General features: G+C 38.5%; 1 pseudogene; it reads right to left on the reverse strand.

Moving 5' to 3' along the window:
* Positions 1 to 3,303: 3,303 nt before the first annotated feature.
* On the reverse strand, positions 3,304 to 5,367 carry LOC118225296 (annotated as a pseudogene).
* Between the last annotated feature and the right edge of the window lie 8,826 nt (positions 5,368 to 14,193).

Here is a 14,193-nt window from a genome sequence, read left to right on the forward strand (position 1 = left end):
TTAATAATAAGACACGTCTTATGGAAGAATAATCTTCCGAGTAAACAAGTAAAAAACTCCAATAAAAATGTTCTAAACAAATACCTCAATGTCATCCAGAAAAGTTTTTTAGAAGTCACTGGTCAACACATCATTCCCTGGATATTTATTCCCATTTAGTTTACAGATACCCTTCTTAATTGCAGTAACAGAAATGTCTGTGTAACATAAATTGGAATTCTCCATCAATATACAATGTACAGTCTTTAAGAGCAGGCGTATCACTGATGGGACATTCATCACTGGTATAAAAATGACCATAGAATTCCAATGCATATTTTGAAATATCTTTTGGGTTCTCATTTTCTGTACCATCTGTCTTAGGTTTGAAAAAGAGAAGAGTATTTAATATTCTTTCTAAATTAAAAAAAATATTTATACATGCTTTCTCTGTACTTAAATGTTGAGAATATATCTGTGTTATCTGTTTCTGGTAATAATGCTAACACAGTGATGGATGATAATAACAGATATACCACTCAAGCAGAAAAGCTGCTAGATAGCATTGACTTACCAAGATATGCATTGGGGTGATGTGACATAAACTGTAATAATGATCAACATAGTAAAGATCTATGTTTTATGTACAGTAATATTTGTGGAATCTGTCAATGCTTCTAGAAAGCTATTTTGTAAACCAAAGAATAAGGTGCATAATATTAAACCTCACTGGAATGACTATGTGGCTGAGTTACATGCTGCAGCTAGAGACACATTTAAAAGTTAGGCACAGTTAGGAAGAATTAGACAAGGGCCCTTGTTTGAGCTTAAAAAAAACTAGTGCAAGATTTAAATCTTCTCTTCACTGAATTAAAAAAATAAGGATACGATGAGGGCTAACTCACTTGCCAGGAAGTTGTGAAATAATAGTTCCTATGATGTGAAAGTAGTCAGAGTTGTGGTGACAGCATTATTATGATTTGTTCAACTGTGTTAAAAGTAATACATATATGGGTGAAAATGTTGACGAGGCTGAGAACATGGTAGTTAGGCCAGAGGAGGTCCTTCATGCTCTGTTGAGGCTTGATGACAACAAGGTATGTGGAATGGACCTTATTACTACAGAACCCCGAAAACATGCTAGCCAAAAACTTATTCCATGTCTTGCTTTTTGTTTTACTGGTTTTTCCAGTTCATGGTATCCTACCAGATTATATTCGTGTTACTTCTGCCTGTACTTAAAGACACGACTGCTAACTTAAATAGCTCCGAAGATGATCTACCTATTGTCTTAGCCAGCATTTTTTCTAAAATATTGGAGCGGGTCTTGCTGGACAGGCTTGAATTGTACATTCTTACCACTGACAATCACTTTGCTTTTAAAAGAATATAAGAAATGTGTATATTTGCCCTGAAGAAAATAGTAGCTAAATATCGAAGACAAAATTCTAGTGTTTAAGTGTTTTATTGATGCTTCTAAAGCATTTGATAGAATATATCATGGGAAATTATCACACAAAATGTGTCATAGACGTGTACCTAAATATATATTAAGAATCATAATTTTCTGATATGCTCATTAGACCATGCAGGTAAAATGGTTGCGTTATTGGAAATTCTGTAATCAACCACCTCATGCATGAGGATGAATTGGTTGTTTTTTTGTTTTTTTTGCACTTGGTCTCCATAGTGCTGGTCTCCAACAGTTATTGAAGATATGTTCCCAGTATGGTGAAGATTTTGACATAATGTATAATGCCAAAAAGAGCAATATTATGATTGTTAGATGTGAAGGGGACAGGAAATTAGTATCTGAAGAAAAACAAAAAAAAAACGTTTTCAATGTACAAAAATGCCAAGTTAATCACACATACAAAGCACCATCTATAAGTCATTCAGACTTGCAAATCTAGGCCTGCGACTAAAAGTACTGATATCAAAATTAGGCCAAGTTACAAGAAATAATATTGGTTATCTTAGCTCACAAATTTAGCATGGCGTATTCCAAAGCAATACTGCTACCCAATTATCCCTAAATTATTTTAAAAGCTACCCAACCTTGGCCCCAAGGTTGGATAGCTTTTGTATAAAAATCTGTTCTTCTATCAAGAAGTCTTCCCCCACCCTATAGGAACTGCTATCACTGTTTATAGCTGCAACTCAGCCAGCTCAGTAATTCACCTGCATTTATTTCAATCTGGAAAAATGAATTCACTACAGCATGCATGCTCTCTAGCTGACATTAAGTGTAACCACCTTTGTAACAGAGCTAACAAAGTTGCTATCTACTTTGACAAGGTTATGAACTTTATAAAAAAGTCATTCACTTTACAAGTATATTAGCTAGCTATGATGGACTTATGGCCTGCTAATGTTACGTATTCCATGCGCAATTCTGTGTTTACATCCAAATTCTAACTAAATTTCCAGGGGAGTATTAAAGGAAGCAGGATTACTGAGGTAGCTGGATAACTGGAGTAAAACCCATAATAGCTCTTTTTCAGTCCATGTTGCAGATTTGGGAGGGTTTTTAGTTTTACTCAGTGCAGTTATCCAGCAAACTCAGTAATTCTGCTCCATGAAACAGAGCCTAGAATAGCTAAATATTAAACTAGGAAAAACACAAAATGGCAGGGGCTCTACCATAGGATGTTCCTACCCGCTATGGGGTGCACTCAGTGTAAAGACCGTGTATAACACTGCCTACTTACTGTTACCAACCATCCATCCATCCATCCATCCATTATCTATACCTGCTTATTCTGAGCAGGGTCGTGGGGGGTGCTGGAGCCTATCCCAGCATGCACTGGGCGAGAGGCAGGAATACACTGTGGACAGGCCACCAACCTATCACAGGGCACACACACCATTCACTCATACAGTTATACCTATGGGCAATTTAGAGTCTCCAATTCGCCTACCTGCATGTCTTTGGACTGTGGGAGGAAACCGGAGCACCCGGAGGAAACCCACGCGGACACAGGGAGAACATGCAAACTCCACAGAGAAAGGCCCCAAACCGAGATTCAAACCCATGACCTTCTTGCTGTGAGGCAACGTGAAAATTTCTATATCTCCGAGCACCTTACCTTTTTGCTTTACATTTTGCTTGTAGCACTCGAGGGTGTGTTCTCAACGGAGGTTTGGGTGGGCTTGAGGAAAAAGGAGGTGTGAATGAGGTTTACAAACACAGAATCTACAAGGTCTGCAAAATCCTACATATTATATCTTGAAATAGTCATATTAAATAGTTATTGCTGCACAGCTCATTACATTGTGGGTTTTAACTGGACATTATAGCTTATTCAAACTGAATGGCATTGAAAAAATCACATTTTATTGTTCTACAATGATTTAGAAACAATTGCACATTTTCATAATGTCCTGTAATAAAGATATTGAACAAAGACATGAAAATACAAATAGAAAAAAAAATACAAATGTTAAATCATTAAATGGAGCAGTGGTGCTACCATGTGTGGCCTGCACAGCCAATAATATATTCCAAGGCATGGAGGCTATTAGCATCTAGAATTCTGCAGGACTGATGCCACTATTCCATGGTTATCTCACACTTATTGCAGAGCCACCAGAATCCTTAACTGTTTTTTTCCCTACACAACTGTTTTTCCTACCTGTAACATCATAATTAGGAAGACTGATGTCAGAATAATCCATTCTGAAAGTCAGGGACAGTCAGGTTCAAATTTCATTTCCAAGCTACAATTCCCATTCACACTAACACATTGTGAAAACCAAATTTGGTTATTTGATGAAAATGTGAACTGTGATTGTCCATCTTCAACCATATTAGGTCCATAATCAAATTCAGGATTATCATAAGTGCTCACTGACCCAGCATCAGTTTCTTTATTTTCATTGTTGACTTTTTCTGAACAGGTGCAGATTTCAAAGAAAGTCAGAAAAACAGGAATGAAAGCAATTCCATGCACTGCCCCAAACAAGATGACCAGGAACAGGATTTTGAAGATGGTTCTGAATATGTAACTCTGTGATGCTGATAGCACCAACACCCCCAGTATGGTAGAAACAGCTCCCTGAACTATGGGATACCCCAGGGTGTAGAGTGCATCAATTACCTTTCATTGGGTTTATCTTTACCGCTTGAGACAAGGCATAAGAAATGTGTGCAGAGAAGTCCACAGAAAAGCCAATGCAGATAACCAGATTGATCATGGATATGGAATCAAGATTAACATCCCACAAGGTCATGAAGCCAACAACACCCACAATGACAAAAGCAATGGCAAAGGTTACCCAAAGCGAGCAGAGAGGGTTTGGAATCAGCAAGAGGGATATGACCAGCATGGCTGCTGTGGCCACTAAAATATTCTGAATAGTATTACTACTATGACAACATACTGGTCACAATAGATGAATGCAGGGTGATGAACCATAAAAGAATAATTCTTATTATTATCAGAACAATTTGCTGCAACCGCTCTTCGCTTATTCAACATGTTCTTTTCTTTATCACCATCATCTGTATTTATTGTCTGGATAAAAAACCGGGAGGCATAAATCTTGTCATTGGTGAAGTTAACATCTTGCTTAAAGTAAGTTTTTTCTAAAAATCCAAGTAAGTGGGATTTAAATTCAGTTTCATTATTTATATTACATATGGATTTTACATACTCTTCATAAACATTTAGCGAAGACACAAATAAGCTTCAGTCAACAAATGGTAGACTTTGAAATATTTCCAAACTTGAGTTGAGAGCTGCTCGTTCTGTTTTGCTCCAATATTGACATTCACCATTTAAAATCACGGTAACACTTGGACCATATGTACTACAGTACAACTTTTTATCACTGTAACACTTAATAACATAAGAATTGTCAGGGTCCAGATTTCGGAGGTCTATTCCCTCTTTTGTCTGGATACATCTGTAAATACTGCCAGCCAAGTAAGTAGCATAAAGCAGGGTCAGTAAAACTTTGCTCCATGATTTGGTCAAGAAGGGTCCAAAGTAATCCTTAAAAAGTCCACTTATCGGATGTCCATTTACTGGTTCTACATCATCATTCTTTTTCTTACATAATTTACTTTCACATTTATATCTTCCTTTGGGGTATTGGAATTCAGCCTTCCTGCAGGTCAGCCAGTGCACTTTCTTCTCTCCTTCCATTCAGTGCCATGAAGGCACCAAAGAAAGTGATGTTGTATATACAACAGAACAGGATAGCTGTGGCAGTGTAAAGGCAGAAAGACTGCACTGAGCGGAACTGTGTCATGAGACCAATGTAGAAAGCCAAGATGTCCGTCAGCGTGGTGATGGTGATAGAGATGGCTGCCTTTTTGTATGTGTCTGCCAGACGCTTCTCAACACTGTCGCAAACATTGCTCTGCTGCCAGGCGGAAATCATGATGAACATGTCATCAACACCAATCTCTTGGAAAGAAGAACAGCGGTTGTATTAGTATTCATGCAGAATTCATTTTAATAATTGATGATTCATCAGTCTTTGATGTGAATAGCTATGTTAAACTGTGGTAAGGCAGACTCATGAAAATCAGTATTGTGAGGCAATAATAGGCAGATCCATCACTCAAGCTTGTCCAGCACTTCCATTCTGTAAGCATTGTTGAAGCACTAGGTATTTTCTCAGTGTAATTTTCTTGTTTTGATTTGGTTGTGTAACATGCTCAATACTGTATACATCTGTTCTATTTCACATAGGGCCTACGCTAGTCATACTAATGGGATATGCTTCCACTTGGCGGCAGGATGAGTTCAAATATGACATTTCTGAAACAGGTTTGACAAGCCTGTTTTCATGGCACAGGGTTAACTGTTTGCATCTTTTCTGTCTGCTGTTAGCCCCTGCCATTTGCTTGCCTATTTGCCTCAGCTGTGATGCCAGCCTCTTCTCCCGATACCCTTGCTAGGCTGAGACTCTGGTCCAGATTTACTAAAGGATTGCGATTGTAACAAAGGGAGTTGCTACAAGGTAGCAATATCTATGTTGAATTTGCTAAACAGTCGCAATGGGTATAAACTAGGATGTATTTTGTGGGGACTATGTCATACCGGGACTTTCATTTTGATGCATAGTTAAATGTGTTCGTGCATATGTATACCTGGAGTGAACATGCTAAAACAGGGTGGAGATTATGCAAATCAGGCAAATTAAGTATTCTGTCTAATTTACTAAACCTAAAGTGTGTGGACACCTGACTTCCAACATCTCATCCAATATTATGGGCTGTTGGGGAAGTACAGAACAGTCTAGAAGATTACATTAACATTTGCCTTCACTGGAACTAAGGGGCCTAGCCCAAACCAAGAAAAACAGCCCCAGACCTAGGGGTGTCCAGATACATTTGGTTTGTATGTGCTGCTGTCAGTTGGGCATCTTCAGATACCTTTGCTAGGTTTTATCTAGTGAATGCTGCATCACCTCACAGAGTGATTCAAACTAAGATCTGAATCAAAGATGTAATAAATCTGTCGCTGATGCCAATATGTCTGCTGGTCACACATTCCCTTGATCTTATCATTATCACAATACAGTTGGTACAATGGTAGAATAGCGACCGGGAGTGAGAGATTGGGAACCATCCAAGTCAACAGACGTGCTAATCAATCAATCAATCAGACTTTATTTGTATAGCACTTTTCATACAAGTTAAATGTAACACAAAGTGCTTAACACAATACAACAAACCCCCTCCCCCTCTTTCTGGTCCTAGTCAATACACGTGCAGCTGAGTTTTGCAGTACTTGTAATTGAGCTATATTCTTTTTAGGGAGACCAGAAAGTAGAGCACTACAGTAGTCAATTCTGCAGGTAATAAAGGTGTGCATTAATGTCTCTGTGTTGGCTCGAGAGAGAAATGGTCGCACTCTGGTAATGTTCTGAAGATGGTGGAATGCATTCTTAGTTATGTTTCTAATGTGAGGTACAAAACTAAGATTTGAATCAAAGATGTAAGAAATTTGTTGTAGGAAGGAAATGCATTTAAGAGCACCAACCATCACCACCAAGACGGAGTATATTATTAACAAAAGAAGAATATGTAGAACTAGCAATGGCCAGATCTTGGTCAAAACAGTAATAATCTGTAGAGGTTTGCACTTAATATAAAACACAAGCTGTAAAAGTCCATATACAATGAAAGCACAGCTTCTGGCATACAAACTAGGCCTTTCATACAAACGTGTTGTGAATGATAAAATCCAGCAGGAGATAAATGAGGTGAATACATGTCTTATGCCAAGAAGGGGAGGAAGACTTAGATAAGAGAAGGGAATGAAGGGGAGGAAGACTTCGATAAGAGAAGGGAATGCCTATTTTTTAATTAAAGAAAGGAAGGGGGCTTGGAAATAATGGTGTCTGAAAAAAGAGAAACAATGGTATATGGGGAAGAGTCAAGTATAATGATGTAAACCTGTGGGAAAGCCCAAGCCTGTCCACAACAGGAGGAGCTAACAAGATAGGATAAATGGGAGTGTTCGGCCCCAGGGGAGTTTGGTATGTCTTGTATGTCTTGAATGTATGTCTTGTCTGTGTGTGTGTGTCTTGTCTGTGTGTGTGTGCATCTTATGTGTTTTCTGTGAAGTGTCTTGTGGAATGCTTTGAGAGTGTTTGTATTGATATGCGCAGATCAGCCCGGGTTCTTGCATGTTATATTTGAATTGCCTGCAATAAATCCAGTTGCATCAGACTCTGTGAAGTGTATATTTTGAAGAAATATTCAACAGTGTGAGGAGAACACCCAGCTCTTCTGGCCCAGGCTGGGTCCTGTTTTTCCCACACATCCCCTTGATCTTATCATTATCACAATACAGTTGGTACAATGGTAGAATAGCGACCGGGAGTGAGAGATTGGGAACCATCCAAGTCAACAGACGTGCTAATTCAATTCAACAACAGGACGGCCAATACACTACGGCCTAACTGATAGGTGTTCGAAACTGACTATATCCTTCTTAGTAGGTGTATTCAACACTCCTGATCAAAGCTTTGAAAACGAATAAGAAGCAGACTGTGGAAAGGTTCGTGGTTCAGTCGGACTCTGCTGAATCCAAAGTGTCATTCGTGCGCTTTTGTCACTGCCGGTATTGGAAATAAACTTTGTACATTTTCATCACGTTCGAGAGACGTCCTTTTTTCCTTACAACTGGTGAGCCACCCAGCGAGGAATTCCGAAAAAACCTGGGACACTAAGGTAAGAAACGCGGTTTCTTCTTTTATGCTGCTGGTTTGTATTTTAGGGAACCCCCTCGTTTAAAAAAAATCTAGAAAAGAGTTTTAAGGACTGGGACAGTTTTGTTTGTTTTCACCATCATTTCATACTGGCAGTAGGAGTTTTAATTCCGAAGCACTGGAATTAAGAGTAACTGGACCGTGCCCGACAGAGTGTGGCACTGTTGTAACTTGTAGATACAAGTAGGCCTAAAGTAACTGGTCTTTAGAATCAATCGTGCCCGAAGCACCGGGACCTTTATGCTAAAATAGTATTCCTAAAGTAACTGGAATCCTCGACCTGTGTCCGAAGTACAGGAACAGGGTAGCTGTTGTTTATCTTAAAGCAACTAGATAACGCAACGATTAGAACACAGACCTAAAGTAACTGGTCTGTAGAATTTATTGGTTCCGAAGTACTGGGACATAGATTCTTAAATTGGGTGTACTCTGAGTAGTAAAAAAACTATTCTAATATCACTCACTAATTCACGTGACTAGATTACGAATTCTTTTCTTTTTTTTTCGAGTAACGCTGGTTTAGCAATATTGTTTGTTTATTGTGTGATAGCCAACTATAAATTAGAGGATGGAAGACCTTGTGGTTAGGTACATTGCTAAACATGGTAAACGCAGTGTGCTTGAAGGGATAGAAAACCAAGACGCGCCTTACGAGTGGGCATCGTCTCAGTCTGAAAACTACTCAAAAGTACCTAAAAATAAGAAAGGGAAGATTGCTACAGCATTGAAAGCGATTCTGGCATCTTACAAAATGACTAAAAAGAGATTAGACGTTGTAGAGATAGAAAACCATACTCTTCAACAGCAAGTCACAGAGAATGCAGTTACTCTTAAAAGTTATAAAGCGAATGCCACACTTAACATGGAGATTCAAATAAAGCTGAGGCAGGAGGTTGCACAGATAGAAGACAATAATCAGAATCTTCAGAATCATCACTAGAGAAAACAGTCAATGACTTAAATTGTGCACAAGGGGCGTATGATTACTTGATTAGTAAATGTACCAATCTGACTCCCGGAACTCACACTAGCAATTCAGACCGTGTAGGAAAATACAAGAGAGCAGTAGATATCATGCAAGGTCACATAGCAGCGGTAGGGGTACCCCTTCCTGAGGGATTAGTGGCTGAATTAGACAATGAGAATGATAAAACCAACAATTTTGGGGGGAAACCTGCATGGGATAATTGGGATAGCTATTCTGATTACACAGTTAAGTTTCCTATGGCCCCTGTACATTCAACCACTACTATTCAGCCTGGGGAGGGGGGGCAGAGGGAACGCACAAGTACAACTACTACACTTAGGCCTCTCTCACCTGGTGACATTGAATCCCTAATCTATTAGAATGTGACTAGCATAGTCCCCATATGAAATAGAACAAAGGTTACTCACAGGGCACAGTTCTATGAACTATGCTAGTCCAGCTGTCGATTTCTTTATAACCTCAGCAAGTGTAGATGAAGTAATGTGGTGTGTTCCAATATTTATAAGAGTTGGAGGATGCACTACACCTGTTGCACAAAGTACTCTGAAATTTAATCTTGATTCATCCTGCCACCATCCCATTAGTATGTGACTAGCATAGTCCCTCAGTTCATACATAGATCCGTGGAGAAGCCTTCGTTCTCTTTACGTGTCAGTTTGGTCTGTAATAGTGACTATTTCCTATATCCAGTTTACCTGATAACAGTGGTAAATCACCAGCAGCTATACCATCCCATACTTTGCTGCTTACAAATGGCTGAATCAATATGTGGGCTTGGTTAGCACTGACCCAAGACAACTAAGCTGGTGGGCCAGTTTGGGGTGGTCTTCCCTTTGAAACAATCACACCCCAACGCCCCAGTGCAATGACTGGTGTATTGGGCTGATGCTGTACAAGCTACTTTGGAAATGCTTGTAGTTCATTTTCTGCTTTAGATCATGAAACCTTTAAACCCTTGTACCATTACATTACATTACATTACAGGCATTTAGCAGATGCTCTTATCCAGAGCGATGTACAACAAGTGCATCAGTTTAAAGTGCAGAGGTGCAGAAAAACACACTAGAGTGAAGTAAAGATCATAGCGCCAGAAGTGACCACATAGATCAGGACTCCAACCCTGAAGGGTAAACTGTTCAGCAAATAAACAAAACATTCCTGCCAAATACAAAACTAACGAGATCACATTAGCCTAACTAGGTACATTGAGCTAAACTAGAGGCTAGGGAGGGGTGGGGAGAGGTGCAGCCTGAAGAGATGAGTCTTTAGTCTGCGCTTGAAGGTAGTCAGATTCTCTGCTGTTCTTGTGTGTAGTGTGAATCCAGCATTGGCCTTTTGCTCATCAGAGAGTGTTTAAAGAGCTAGTTATGGTAGGTGGCCATCTCGCTAAAGTAGACTAGGCCTATTTATCTCCAATTTTAGCCAATTTTGCCTGCAATGCGGCATTCTCGATGTCATACAATTGAAGCAGATCTTAGCTTTATCAAACACAGCAAGCTGAAGCCAAATTTGTGGTCGCACACCAGTTTCTTGTCATAATTTTAAATGGAAGTGTTTTTAATGGGCTATTGTACGCAACAGACCTACTAATTGTTTGTATGTTGGTAGAGGATATATAGAGCTAGCTAACATGAAATTAGAAATGTGGCGTTGTAGGGTAGGCCTAGCTAGTAGCATAATTTAAAAAGTATTGAACAGTAGAAATGGCAGAGTGGTCCAACTGACATAGTCACTTTTTAAGAAAATCGATATACCTGCCGTGAAGAAGTCATTGTCTTGCGCCAGTTTCTATACATCTGGTAACCATACCTACTGGACTCAAGTGCAACGCTTATTTTAGTTCTTAATTTCACGACCGTCTGTGCTAACGTTATACACTTGGCCTGTCATCTCATTAGCAAGGTAGGTAACATTAAACTCGGTCAAAATGCCGAAAGCGGAACTGAAATATAAATGATTTCCCACAAAGATTTTACAGATGCAAAAGCAATAATTAAAATTGCGAGATCAGTAATTACGAGATCTTTTCTCATAATTACGAGACCCTGATCTCGTAAAAGCGATAAGGTGTCTTTGTGTGTGTGTGTGTGTGTGTGTGTGTGTGAATGCAATCTGCTTCCGTAGCAGCTGGGTAATTTGATAAGACTTTAAGAAATTCATTCAGCCATAAATGGTCTCTCTGTGGATTGACTTCATCTTCCTTTAAATAGTAGGCTAATATAGTCTTATTGCCTGACAACATTATTTTCATTCAGTTTCACTCCACCGACTGCAGAGCCAAGAAAATACACTTCTGATTGGTTCCTATAATTTGGAAATGTGATGCTGGTTTGATCCATTTCATCGTTATTGTTATCCATAATTTCTAATATTGCATTCGAGACGCACCTGCGATTTCATTTGGCGCAAATATCAGAAAACTTCTTTGTCCCCAAATCAGTTTTCACAGGGATTGCGGATTGCTTCGTCAAAAACGATAATATTGGTTCCATATGTCAATTGTGATATTTTTTTGATATTTTGCATCTATAACTTCTATAGTTTCATAAAATGATCAAACTAAAAGTAAATAATCGTTATAAATAGTTAATTTAGGTGATAATATAACACCATCGTCAAGAACACGAAGCATAAAATAAGCTTATGATAGCATCTTTTATGCTTAAATGCCTCCGCGGTTTTTAAACTGACCTGGTTGAATCATATATCGTTAAAAAGCTTGTTTCCTGGAGCGTACACTGTACAAAAATAAAAATAAAAAATGGATTCTATATGGAACCAAAACATATACGTGTGCCATTTAAAAAAAATATAACCATTTAGGAACCTTTTTGGGGGCCATATATAAACATTTCTATTGAACCCGTTTTGGTTCCATATAGAACCTTTTTTTTACAGTGTGTAATGTAGGCTAATGCTTTGGCCTTCTTAAATCATGAAGTGAAAACATCATATGGATATTGGTATATTAACCGCGCTATTGCAGCTCGGTTAAAAACATCGGATTTCTAGGAAACTGACTTATTTACCCGAAACGCTGAATTCTTACTTCCTCGAGGCTATACATGTCACAGTGACTTACGTATAACAATGGAGAAGCGCAGAGACAGTTTCTTTGAAAAACAGGACCACGCGCGGGAGGGCTATGCGCTCTGTAACACCGGATTATGTAATAATACCGGATATTGTAATAACTTTTCATAATGTCATAACTTTTTCATTTAGATGGACTTCATAATGTAAAACCGGATAATGTAACAACTGTCCAGATAATGTAATAAATATGTTACACGGATAATGTAATAACTTATTCCGGATAATGTCAATTTTTCTTATTACATTATCCAGTTGTTGTTACATTATCCGGTGAGTAAAACATTTTGGATGAATAACGTCACATCTTAACCGGATAACATCCGTTTCAATAAGGCAGGGCTGCCCAATCCTATTCCCAGTGATCTACCATAGGTTTGTATTTCAACCCTAATTTCGCGCACCTGATTTTACTAATTAGAAGCTCAATGAGATCTCTATGCTTTGAATGAGGTGCGCTTTGTTAGGGTGCGCTTTGTTAGACGCTTTTTTAATGAAACCTACAGGACAGTAGATCGCCAGGAGCTGGGACGGGCAGCCCTGCACTAAGGCATTTTGTTCAGCACATTGTGTTGCAAATTTGGATGAAATGTGCCCTATAAATAAAAAACTGGCTTTGGCTGCAACGTAGTTAAACAATAACTGACAACCTGAGGTACAACAAGAAGACATCGAACACTTACTATTTATTTAGCAGACGCTTTTATCAAAAGCGACGTACAAAAGTGCATATCATGGGCATAAGCACCTCTGTCTTTTGATAGTGAAGATGCCCTGATTGCTCAAATCAGTAATTTATGCTTTTTGTTACTTTTTTATGAATCCGAAGGCTCCAAAACCCATCACTTTTACAGCAAAAATGTATTCTGGCAGTATGCAAATTTAACGGTAACAACCACTGGATAATGTAATAAATTACATTATCCCGAAAAAGTTATTGCGTTATCCGTGTAACAACATATTTATTACATTATCTGGCAAGTTGTTACATTATACTTTTTTATTACATTATGTAGTCCTTCTAAATGAAAAAGTCATTACATTATGAAAAGTTATTACATTATCCGGTATTATTTCACTATCCGGTGTTACAGAGCGCATAGCCCCTCCCGCGCATGTTCCTGTTCTTCACAGAAACTGTCTCTCCACTTCTCCATTGTTATACCGTGGGCTCCAGAATTATTGGCACCCTTGATAAATATGCACAAAAAATGCTAAAAACAATTTCTTAACTAAAAAATAAAACAGTTATTGACATAAGATTTATTTCCCAACATGTGTAAACTAGTGTGCCACCAAACATGTCGATGGTGTGTATGGCCAAATGTTCAATTTTGGTCTCATCTGACAATAACACTCTCTTCCAGTCATAATTCCAATGAGGTTTGGCAAGCTCCCGATTCTTGGTTTTGTTTATTGTGCTCAGTAAGGGCTGTCTTCGTGCCACCCTACCAAAGAGTCATTTGGTATGGACGTGCGATTTTATGTTTTTTTTTTTTAGACTTGTTGACCGCAAGAAACAAACCAATCTCTGCAATTCTTAAACAGTGATCCTTGGGTTATTAATGGACAACATGCACTTGATTTCTCTTCTTGGCAAATTTGCAACCATTCCATGTTTTACACGTTTTTAGTATTGCCTTAAAGTGCTAAGTGGTATGTTTAACCGTTTGTGTCTTTTTTTGTACCCATTACCAGACTTGTGTCGATAAATTACAATCGGTCTCTTCTGAATTGACAGTTATTTGGCTTTTCCCATGCTGATGGATGAAAGGGATTTTGTATGCTTGTTACCTGATGGAATGTCACAATAGTTCCTTTATACTGAGATGAACTAAATTAAGTAAAATTGTATTGCCAATTTAATTTTTATTTTGGTTTTACTTACAATAATTGTTAGG

Source organism: Anguilla anguilla, chromosome 4, assembly GCF_013347855.1.
Source record: "Anguilla anguilla isolate fAngAng1 chromosome 4, fAngAng1.pri, whole genome shotgun sequence".
In the NCBI taxonomy this organism is placed as follows: domain Eukaryota; kingdom Metazoa; phylum Chordata; class Actinopteri; order Anguilliformes; family Anguillidae; genus Anguilla; species Anguilla anguilla.